The sequence below is a fragment of the Gracilinanus agilis genome, chromosome 4, assembly GCF_016433145.1.
Source record: "Gracilinanus agilis isolate LMUSP501 chromosome 4, AgileGrace, whole genome shotgun sequence".
Classification (NCBI taxonomy): Eukaryota; Metazoa; Chordata; class Mammalia; order Didelphimorphia; family Didelphidae; genus Gracilinanus; species Gracilinanus agilis.
In genome coordinates, this window is record NC_058133.1 from 522,876,579 (window position 1) to 522,888,188 (window position 11,610).

At 40.6% G+C, this 11,610-nt stretch overlaps 1 pseudogene; it reads left to right on the top strand.

The window, feature by feature from the left end:
- The first annotated feature begins 2,695 nt into the window (after window positions 1–2,695).
- LOC123244817 lies at window positions 2,696–3,107 on the top strand (annotated as a pseudogene).
- Window positions 3,108–11,610: the final 8,503 nt, after the last annotated feature.

Consider the following 11,610-nt stretch of genomic DNA (forward strand, 5'->3'; position numbering starts at 1 on the left):
TATGAGAGAGAGAGAAAAGAACATAGAACACTGGCTATTTTGATTTTTCAAAAGAGTAAAGAAGAACATCAAATTAACTATATCAGAAATTAAAATGGTGAATGCACCTCGCATGAAAAGTAAATTAAAGCAATCATTAGTAACTAATTTGCCCAATTTATGACAATAAATCTGACAATCTAAGTAAAATGAATGAATATTTACAAATATATAAATTTCCCAGATTAACAAAATAGGAAATAGAATGCTTAAATAACATAATCAGAAAAAGAGAAATTGAAGAAACTATCAATTAAATCCTTAAGAAAAAAATTTCCAGATCCAGATGGATTCACAAGTGCATTCTATCAAACATTTAAATAACAATCCATCCTAATACTATATAAACTATTTAGCAAAATGGGCAGAGAAGGAGTCCTAAAAAATTATTTTTATTATGTAAATATGGTGTTAATACTTAAGCTTTGAAAACTAAAAACAGAGAAAGAAAATCATAGACCCATTTCTTTAATGACTATCAATGATTAAATCTTAAATAATAAATAATAGCAAAGAAATTACAGCAATATATCACTAAGATTATTCACTATAAAACTCGAATTCATACTGAAATAAATAACTGCCTTAACAGAGTGCTATTCACGACTATGGCACACTCACACACCCACAAATGACAGGAGTGACACCTGAGGACCTGAACAAGGGATGGTGGGATTAGGTGAAACACACTAGTTGTTAAGATGACAGTTGGCAGTTACTGGTTACCACCAAACCAGGGAAAATACAAATGGAGGTTATTCTTTTTAGTGGGTCCTATCCTGGGTTTTAAGGAAGGCAACAGGAAGTAGGTAAAATAGTTTACTGTGATAAATTAAGGGAAAGAGATGAGGGAGAGGGACAGACTACACTTAACACCTTTGGGATAAATTCAGGGTTAGATGTCTGGGTAATCCCTTCACTACCACTATGGCAGGCAGCCTGGACACAAGGGAAGAATGGGTTCTCACACAGATGCCCTTGATCTGTTGCTCAGATGTATCAGCTTGTCCAGGAACAGGAACAGCCAAGTAAATCCACAGAGAAGCCAGGGAGAAAGATGTATCTTGTTTGTCCACCAAACAAGACAGCTATTCTCAACCTTACCTTCTAGACCTGGTTGTTGATATGTTGCTCTTGCAGATGCTGCCCAAGGCACAGAGATATCCCCAGATCCACAGGCTCTCTGGTCAGTGGCTATGATTCCATCAACTCCTCCAAAACCCAACTGCCATTAGAGAGAGAGTCCTCTGTGTCCAGTCCCTTGCTGCATTCTAGGTTTGGAATTTTTAGCTCCTGCCAGCCTGCCTGGCTAAATCTGCTTTCCTACTCTTAAAGCCTGTTTCCCTATTACAATACCAGGCATGTAAGGCTGGTTTAAAATTAGGAAAGCTATCACCATAATTGGCCATATCAGTAATAAAAGCAACAGAAATCACATGATTATTTCAATAGATGCAGAAAAAGCCTTCGACAAATTGCAACACTCCATTCCTATTAAAAACACTGGCAAGCAGAGGAATAAATGGGCCTTTCCTTAAAATAATAAGCAGTACCTATTTGAAAACCATCAACAAGTATCATCTGCAATGGAAATAAGTTAGAAGCCTTCCCAGCAAGATCAAGAATGAAGCAAGGATGGCAGTTATCACTATTAATGTTGTCCTAGAAATTTAGCCTTAGCAAGTAAGAGAAGAAAAAGAAATTGAGGAAGTTATGGTGAAAAATGATGAAACTAAATTATCACTCCTTGTAGTAGATATGATGATATACTTGGAGAACCAATTAAAACACTAATTGAAAGATTCAATAACTTTAGCAAAGTTGCAGGATACAACATAAATCATAACCATTTCTATATATTTCCAACAAAGTCAAGCAGCAAGATCTAGAAAGAGAAATTCCATTTAAAATCACTCTATAGAACGTAAAATACCTGGGAAGTCACCTGTTGCAACAAACACAGAAATTACACAATTAAAAAACACCTTTTACACAAATAAAGTTAGATCTAAACAACTGGAAAAAACATTAATCTAATATGATAAAGAGAATTCTAACTAAATTAATTTACTTATTCAGTGCCATACCAAACTACCAAAAATTATTTTATAGCACTAAAATAATACAAAATTCATCAGGAAGAACTATCAAAAGAATTAATGAAAAAAAATGTGAAGGATGATGCCCTAGCAGTACCAGATCTTACACTGTACTCTAAAACAGTAATCATCAAAACAATCTGGTACCAGCTAAGAAAAAGAAGGGTGCATCAGTGCCATAGATGAGGGGTAAATGACCTTAGCAATCCACTGTGTGATAAACTCAAAGATCCCAACTTTTAGGATAAGAACCCACTATTTGACAAAAACTGCTGGGAAAACTGGAAGACGATATGGTAGAAACTAGGTATAGCCCAATATCTCACGCATAATACCAAGGTAAGGTAAGAATGGATATATGACTTAAATATAAAGGGTGATATTATGAGTAAATTAATGGAACACGAAATAGTTTGCCTGTCAGATCTATGGAGAACGGAAGTACTGATAACCATGCAAGAGATAGAGAATATTACAAGATGTAAAAGGAATAATTTTGAATATATTAAAAATGTTTTGGAGTGGCTGTGGTGGCGGCAGCAGCAGAGGTTGGCAAAATGTCTCATACCATTTTGTTGGCACAGCCCAAGAGGCCAGAAGGCAGAAGTTATGCTGATTATGAATCAGCGAATGAATGCATGGAAGGAGTTTGTAAAATGTATGAAGAGCATCTGAAGAGAATGAATCCCAACAGTCCCTCCATCACATATGACATCAGTCAGTGGTTTGATTTCATTGATGAGATCTGGCAGATCTTAGCTGCCTTGTGTATCGAGCAGTCAGACATACCAGCCCTACCACAAAGATTGCATCAAAGAGAAGATCTATGTGCTGCTCTATTGGCAGGCCCAACAAGCAGGCAAATAATCCAAGTGGCAGCATTTTGGAGATGGGGGGAGGGCTTGGAAAACAAGTGTGTACAGTGTGCTGTAGTGGGAGCTTTGCATTATAGAAGTCCTAGCTCCATTTTTTTTTTTACAATCTAGCCAAGGGCAAATGTATTAGAAGATTTTTGTCTTGTTCATTCTTTAAGCCCCTGTCCCTCCCTACTTTCGTTTTGTTTTTCACTAAAAAGTAGCTGAAAATTTCTCTTCTCTCATTTAGCGCTTGGTTACTGTTCTTTCAGCTGTTCATATCTGCTTCATAATGTTTACTGTACTTACCCTTCTGTGGGAAGATTTTCCAGAATTTAGTTACGTCCTCAAAACTCAAAGGCTTAGTAGAGAATAAAGTAAATGCTTTTTAGTTACAAAAAAACCCTTTTGTACAAACAAAACCAATGTAACCAAGATTAGAATGAAAAAAGATAATATTAGGAATGGAGAATTAATAATAAACTGAGGACACACTCACTCCTCTCAATGGAAAAACAGACAGAGGAACACAGGCAAACCAAATAGGGATGTGAGGTTTGGGAAGGGCAGTTGGCCAGTAACTGCCAACCTGCCAACCAGGGAAAAACCAATGTAGTGGGTTTAACTAAGAGGAGACAGGAAGTGCTAACAAAATTGTGTTTAATAGAAATGACTGAGGGAAGTAGGGAGAGGAGTATTTCTATTCTAGAGAATAGCCTAATAGTTTAACTAACTAAATATCTAACTAAGCTAGTCTCTAACTAAGAGGGGCTCAAGAAGGGTTCTCACAGTACAGGTTCAGAGATGCTCCAAGCTGGTCACAGATGTAACAGGAACAAGTTCAGAGCAGCCAGTTAATCTAAAACTGACTCCAGGGAGTAAGGTTGATTAACCTGTTGTCCACCAACAGTTAACCCAGTCCTATCCTCAACCTAGGTCACGATGTTTTCCTTGCAAAATCTCCTTCTCAGTGGTATCCTACACTGGCAACTCCTTGGGTATGTGGCAAAACCTGGACCACACAGCCAACACTCCTCCTTTCCTCCAGCTTGGTCAAACTCCCACCCCTCTTTTCAAAATCCCACCTTCATTCTATTATGGAACCCTCAGGTTTTTAGACACAGCCTGGGTGCTACTGCTTAATCTCCCCATTACAGAAGAGAAACAACTGGGGGAAAATTATAACCATTTTCTCTGATAAAGATCTCATTTCTAAAATAAATAGAGAACTAAGACAAATTAATAAGAATATATTTTTGTCCTCTAGTTAACAAATGATCAAAGCATATGAACGAGCAGTTTTCAAATGAAGAAATCAAAGTCATCAATAACCGTATGAAAAAGTGTTCTAAATTGCTCTTGATTAAAGAAATGCAGTTAAAATAACTCTAGGGCCTCACCTCACACCTAATAGATTGACCAGCATGACAGTAAAAGAAAATGATAAATGTTGGAGGGGATATGGCAAAATTGGGACACTAATGCATTATTGGCAAAGTTGTGAACTGATTCAACCATTCTGGACAGCAACTTGGAACTGTACCCAATTGGCTATAAAACAATACACACCCTTTGATCCAGTCTCTGTACCCAGGAAAGATTTTTTTTAAATGGCAAAGTATCTACTCATACAAAAATATTTATAGCTGCTCTTTTTGTGGTGGCAAAAACTTGGAAAGAAAGAGATGTCCATCAATTCAGGAATAGGTGAAAAAATTATGGCATATGATGGTGATGGAGTACTATTGTGCTATAAGAAAAGATGACTAGGATGATTTCTAAAAAAGCTGGAAAGATCTACATTAACTGATGCAGAGTGAAATAAGCAGAAGCAGGAGAACATTGTACACAGTAACAGCAATATTGTGGAATGACCAACTATGATAGACTAAGCTCCTCTCAGCAATGGCAATGACTGGGGATAATTCTTTCTCCCCACCCCTTCATGTAATTAATTATTTATTTGGGCCCTTAAGGTTATTTATTTAATTAATAAATTTAGAATTTTTTCCCATGGTTACATGAATCATGTTATTTCTCTCCACTCCTTCCACCTCCCTCCCTTAATCAAAGAGCAATTGTACTGGGTTTTACATGTATCATTGATCAAGACTATTTCCATATTATTAATATAGCACTAGGGTGATCATTTAGAGTCTACATCCCCAACCATATCCCCATCAACCCATGTGATCCAGCAGTTTCTTTTCTTCTATGTTTCTACTCCCACAGTTCTTTCTCTGGATGTGGATAACATTCTTTCTCATAAGTCCCTCAGAATTGTCCTGGCTCCTTGCATTGCTGCTAGTAGAGAAGTCAGTTACATTCGATGGTGCTACAATGTATCTGTCTCTGTTTACAATGTTCTACTGGTTCTGCTCCTTTCACTCTGCATCAATTCCTGGAGGTTGTTCCAGTTCACATGTGTGAGGGTGAAGGGAGGAAGGTAGGAGGAAGGATGGTTGGGAGAAAGGAGAGAGGAAAGTAGAAGAAGGGAAGGAAAGGTAGAGGTCCCCAGCCCTGGCAGGGGGAAATTGACCAGAGCCCTTTGGGGCTCAAATAAAAGATCAGAGAACAACTTGGGGTTATGTAATAGCTAGGTTTTATTTAGATTAGGAAAGAGAAAGGTTAGGTAGGGAAAGGGGGTAGAGAGAGCCTCTGGGCTGGAGAGAGTGAAAAGGAACCCAAACTCTCTCTTTTATACTTTTTCCAACACCTCCCACAAAGGAAGTGGGAGGTGTTGGGGGAAGTTGTAGCAGGGAGCCCTGGGAGATGTAGTCTCCTAGGGTTTAGAGTAATTTTAAATGACACACATGGAATTCCTCCAGATCATTATTCCTTTTAGCACAATTGTATTCCATCACTAACAAGATACCACAATGTGTTCAGCCATTCCCCAATTGAAGGGCATCCCCTCATTTTCCAGTTTTTTGTCACCACAAAGAGTGTGGCTATGAATATTTTTATACAAGTCATTTTCCTTATTATCTCTTTGGGATACAAACCCAGTAGTGGTATGGTTGGATCAAAAGGCAGGTAGTCTTTCAATGCCTTTTGGGTATAATTCCAAATTGTCTTCCAGAATGATTGGATCAATTCACAACTCCACCAGCAGTGCACTAATGTCCCAATTTTACCATATCCCCTCCAAAATTTATTTTTTTGCTTTGCTGCCATATTAGCCTATCTGCTATATGTAAGGTGGTATCTCAGAGTTTTGATTTGCATTTCTCTGATTATAAGAGATTTAGAAAACTTTTTCATGTATTTATTGATAGCTTTGATTTCTTTATCTGAAAAATGCCTATCCATATCCCTTACCCATCTATCAATTGGGGGAATGGCTTGATTTTTGTACAATTGATTTAGCTCCTTATAAATATGAGTAATTAGACCTTTGTCAGAGGTTTTTGTTATAGATTTTTCCCCAATTTGTTGCTTCCATTCTAATTTTGGTTGCATTACTTTTGTTTGTACAAAAGCTTTTTATTTTAATGTAATCAGAATTATTCATTTTATATTTTGTAATATTCTCTATCTCTTGCTTTGCCTTAAAATCTTTCCTTTCCCAGAGATCTGACAGGCAAACTATTCTATTTTCACCTAATTTACTTAGAACTTCCTTCTTTATATTCAAGACATTCACCCATTCTGAGTTTATCTTGGTATAGGGTGTGAGATGTTGCTCTAGACCCAATCTCTCCCATACTGTTTTCCAGTTTTCCCATCAGTTTTTGTCAAATAGTGGATTTTTGTCCCAGAAGTTGGGATCTTTGGGTATATCATATACTATCTTACTGAGGTCACTTACCCCAAGTCTATTCCACTGATCCTCCCTTCTATCTCTTCACCAGTACCATATTGTTTTGATGACTGCTGCTTTATAGTACAGTTTAAGATCTGGTTCTGCTAGGCCACCTTCCTTCACATTTTTTTCATTATATTTCCCTTGATATTCTTGATCTTTTCTTCTTCCAAATGAACTTTGTTATATTTTTTTTCTAATTCAGTAAAAAAGTTTCTTGGTAGTTTGAATTTTTGGCGGAAGTCACAAACAAGTAGGGGATAGGGGCAATCAGGCATAACCAAGAAGGTACGTGACAGTCCCTGTTCCTAGTGCAATGGTGCAAGATGTAGTCCAAGGGTAGGATTCAATGTGGCCATTGGTACCTTGAATAAGGTTGTTCCGAGAAGAATATGGGCCAGGATCTGTGCGCAAAGCAAAATACATGGTCCCTGTGTCAACCAGGAAATCCACTGTCTTGCCCCCCCCCCCCCGCCACTTTTAATTTAACCATGGGCTTTCGGGGGCTGGCTGAGCCCTGGCCCCATCAGCCTAGTAGCTGAGGAGCAATCTCCCTGCCTGTTCCTCTTCTTGGACACTCAGTCTCCCAGTGGCCCTTTTCCTTACAATAGGCACACTGATCTTTTTGCAATCAGAGCGTTTGTTTTTCAACATTTCCTCTCCCTCTACCCTTGCCATCCCACTTACTTCCCTCTCTTCTGTCCCACACCTTACTAGGTTGGCCAGCTCTCCCATCTGCTAATGCTGCCAGGACTGCCCTAGCTGCCTTTTTAGTGTTTTGGTCATCAGTCCTGTCCCTAGTATTGAACACCTTTTGAGCTACTTCCATGAACTCTGATAACAGCTTTCCCTCAAATCCCTCTAACTTCTGTAATTTTCTTTGTATGCTGGGGGCTGACTGGGCCACAAAGGCTATATTTACTGCGCTGCAATTTTTGGGAGCCTCAGGGTCCACTGGGGTGTATGTTTTATAGGCCTCCATGAGGCATTCAAGGAAAGCTGAGAGTGACTCATCTGGACCTTGGGTCACCTCACTTACTTTAGATAGACTGGTGGGCCTCCTGGCTGCAGCCTGGAGTCCCCTGAGTAGAGTCTGGCGATATCTATTGAGAGCCTCCTTACCTTGATCAGAATTAAAATCCCACTTTGGCCTACTGGATGGAAAGACAGTCTCTGTGTGGTGTTGGTCGGTGGTTGCTTGGCCATCCCACCCCAGGATCATTTTAATAGCCTCTCGTTTGGCCCGATCCCATTCCTCAAAGGTGAACAGAACCTGTAATAGCTGCTGACAATCATCCCATGTGGGATTATGGGTAAAGAAAGCTGTTTCAAGCAAAGAAATCAGCCCACTCAGAGTCTGTGGACATCCATCTTTGGTACTTGCACCGTCACTGGTGATCGTTCCACCAGATGCCTCGTTTGCTTGGCTGGTATGTGGTTTATCGATGCCATCTCTGTTGTCCGTCTGCTTCTCTTCCTCATTCTGGTTGGCTTGGAGAGTTGTACCTGGTCCTGGAAGCACCTCTGCTCCGTCTGGATCTGGATCCGGTCCTCTCCACGGCTTGAGGTGTTTGGTGGGGGTCCAGATCTTTTCCTTGTCTGTGGAAATACAAGCAAAGCCTTGAGCCATCATCACTGTTTTGTTGGGTCCCCTAAATTCTGATTCTCCTGGCAATCTTCAAAAAACCCAGAGCTGCTGTGCAGTGCAATCCTTTTCCTTATTCTCAAAATGCCTTTGCATGGGTGTTACAGATAGCCCTTCTGGGAGGGAGAAGTGATGGATGGCGAGAAGCGCCCTTCTTAGCAATTCGCTAGGATGAATAGGCTTAGGTTTTGTTATATTGCCTTCATGGATTGCCTGGGACTCTCCCTTTTGTTTTTGGATTTGGGCCTTCGGGGTTCCGTTTGCCCTTTCCACAAGAGCGTGTCCTGCAGAATTACCTGGAATACTGTTGTAGGCAAATATAAGGTAGGGCACGTCGATAAGGCAGATATATAAATATGTAGACAGCACAAGGCAGAGAGCTGGCTGCCTCACAGAGACATTCCTAGTAGAATGCTGCAGCTGGTTTTGAGTTGGAGTGGTTGGAACTGCCAAGGCTGGAGGAAGGAGCTTGGGAGCCGCGATCCTGTCATCTATGTGAAACCAGATACTTTGAAGATCTTGGGAATATCAACTAGTGCCTTGGCTCAGGGAGAGCAAGTCATGGTACCCGGGTGGACCAGTCACAGAGCGTCAGTCTCCCCGGGTTTTGGATTTACTGGCTGGTCAAGAAGTATTCCTGTTACCTGAGTCCTCAAGGGTTCAGCTGAGACCAGCATCTCCCGGGTGGTGAGAATTTCCCTTATCTCCAAAAGCCCTAGCAGCCACCCTGATTCAGCCAGACTCCTGTCTGTGCTGGAGACAGAGGAACCAGTCAGCCATCGAGCTGCTAGTTGGCTGGGTTTTATTTAGAAGTTAGTTAAACCCTTCCCATCCACCCTCCCTGGTTCTAGCAAGCTGTTTTTTAGTAGCTTCCTGTTTACTTCCTTCTCTAACACCAACAAAGGACCCACCTGTGTTGACAGTAATCCCTGGTTTGTCATGGAGGCAGTTGGAGGGAGGGGGCGTTCACTGCCATTCCCATCCCTGTGCCCTCTCCCTCCCTGCTGTGTCCTGTATTGGTGGGAGTGAGTGTGGTTTCCCTGTATAATCGTATGTCAGGTGGTTACCTAGTTAATGAAACCATTCCTCCATCACCCCCTTCTCCTTCTACTACCCCACGATTTATTATTTACCTATTTCAATACCTGTCTTGTGCATGATATTCCACAATTTGCAAAATTCTGTCAATCTTTCACTGGCATATACAGCTCCGTTACCTGTTTGTTTAGGAAAACCCAGATGTGCAACAACATGACCTGTCTTTTCTCCACTCTGAGCTGTTGCCCAAACACAGTAGGAGAAAAAGTATCAATAATTACAGCATTATATTTCAGTCTTCCAAAAGGAGCCCACTGTGTTCCATCTGTTTGCCTCAGCTGATTGGCTTTTAAACCTCGAGGTTTAACTCCTGCTGGAAGTGGAGTGGAAGAAAAGGGCGCACAAGAACCGCATTGCTGGATCATTTCTTTAGCTTTTCTTTGGTTACAGCAAATTGAGATTTCAGAAATTTGGCACTCCGATGTAGTCGTGGGTGCGAATAAACTGCTCCCCGAAAAGCAGAAGCTACGAAGGCATCCACTTTCGAACTTCCCTCAGATGAAGATCTGGGGAGACTCGTGGGAGAACGAATTGCGTTATAAAACATTTGTTCTGTCTCTGCCAGATTACAGTTTGTGTGGTGCGTTTCCAGAGTGGTTAGCAGATTAACAACAAACCATGAATCACAAAGGACGTCACGCAGTTCTACAATGTCCTTAAACACATTCCTTACTGCTGCTAATTCAGCCTTTTGGGGGAGCTATATTGCGTGTGCATTAGCATGATACGATTGTTCACAAGTGCTCCTGCTTTACCATTTTTGGATACATCCGTGAAAATATTCGCAGCATTCATTACAGGGGCCTAGAGGTTATTTTTGGAAAAATAATTGGCGTTAATTTGACAAATTGTAAGATTTCATGGCTGCGAATGTGATTGTCTATTTTTCCTGTAAAAATCTGCAATTTGCCATGGCCAGGACTGTGCAAATACACTTTGAACTCTTTCCTGAGCGATTGGGAGGTGAAGTATATCAGGATCAGAACCAATTAGCTGTCAAGATCTTTTCCTGATTTGAGTTACCACCAACACTATTAGTTCTAGGGAATTCCTAAGTGACTTTGCTGGTTAGATAAATGTAACCATTCAATCCAATGATGTGCTCCCTTGATGCAAGGTGCGTACCTTGTACTCAGCAACAAAGCCACTAAAGGTAGAGAAGGTTCAATTCTAAATCATCTGGCTTTTTTTTTTTTAAATTTAAAAACCCTCACCTTCCATCTTGGAATCAATACTGTGTATTGGCTCCAAGGCAGAAGAGTGGTAAGGGTAGGCAATGGGGGTCAAGTGACTTGCCCAGGGTCACACGGCTGGGAAGTGTCTGAGGCCAGATTTGAACCTAGGACCTCCCGTCTCTAGGCCTGGTTCTCAACCCACTGAGCTACCCAGCTGCCCCAATCATCTGGCTTTTGATGAAGCTGATTCCACCTTCGGTAATTCTTTCTCCACCTCAGGCGTAAGTTCCCTGGGCTAAGAAAGTGAAGGGTCTCCCCATAGAGAGGAAAATAAGTGGTTATTTTTTTAAAAGGTCTTAGCCAACTTATATCACCCATTAATTTTCAAAAATCATTCAGGGTTTTAAACAATCTCTGTGAATCTCTAATTTGGGGGGCCTGATCTCCTGTTCATATGCATTGTGCCAAGATATTTACGAGGTGGATCCATTTGAATCTTCTCAGGAGAAACTATGAGCTTTGCTTTTGCCAGAGCAGCTTTTGTGTCTGCCTGCATTTCCTGCACTTTCAGTAGATGGGTATCATCTAGATATTGACACGTATATTGATTTTTATTTATCTCTCACTACTTCAAGTGTTGAGCCACAAATTTCTGACATAATGTTGTGCTGTTTTGCATTCCCTGGGCAAAACTTTCCACTCATATCTTTTAAAAGGTGCATTAAAATGTACAGATGGAACAGAAAAAGCAACTCTATGACAGTCTTCTGGGGAGAGAGGAATGTGGAAGAAGCAATCTTTTACATCTATCACTAGGAGATTCCAATCCATTTGAATAGGACTAGGAGAGGGAATGCCTGGTTGACCTGTCCCCATGTTAAGCATTTGTTCATTA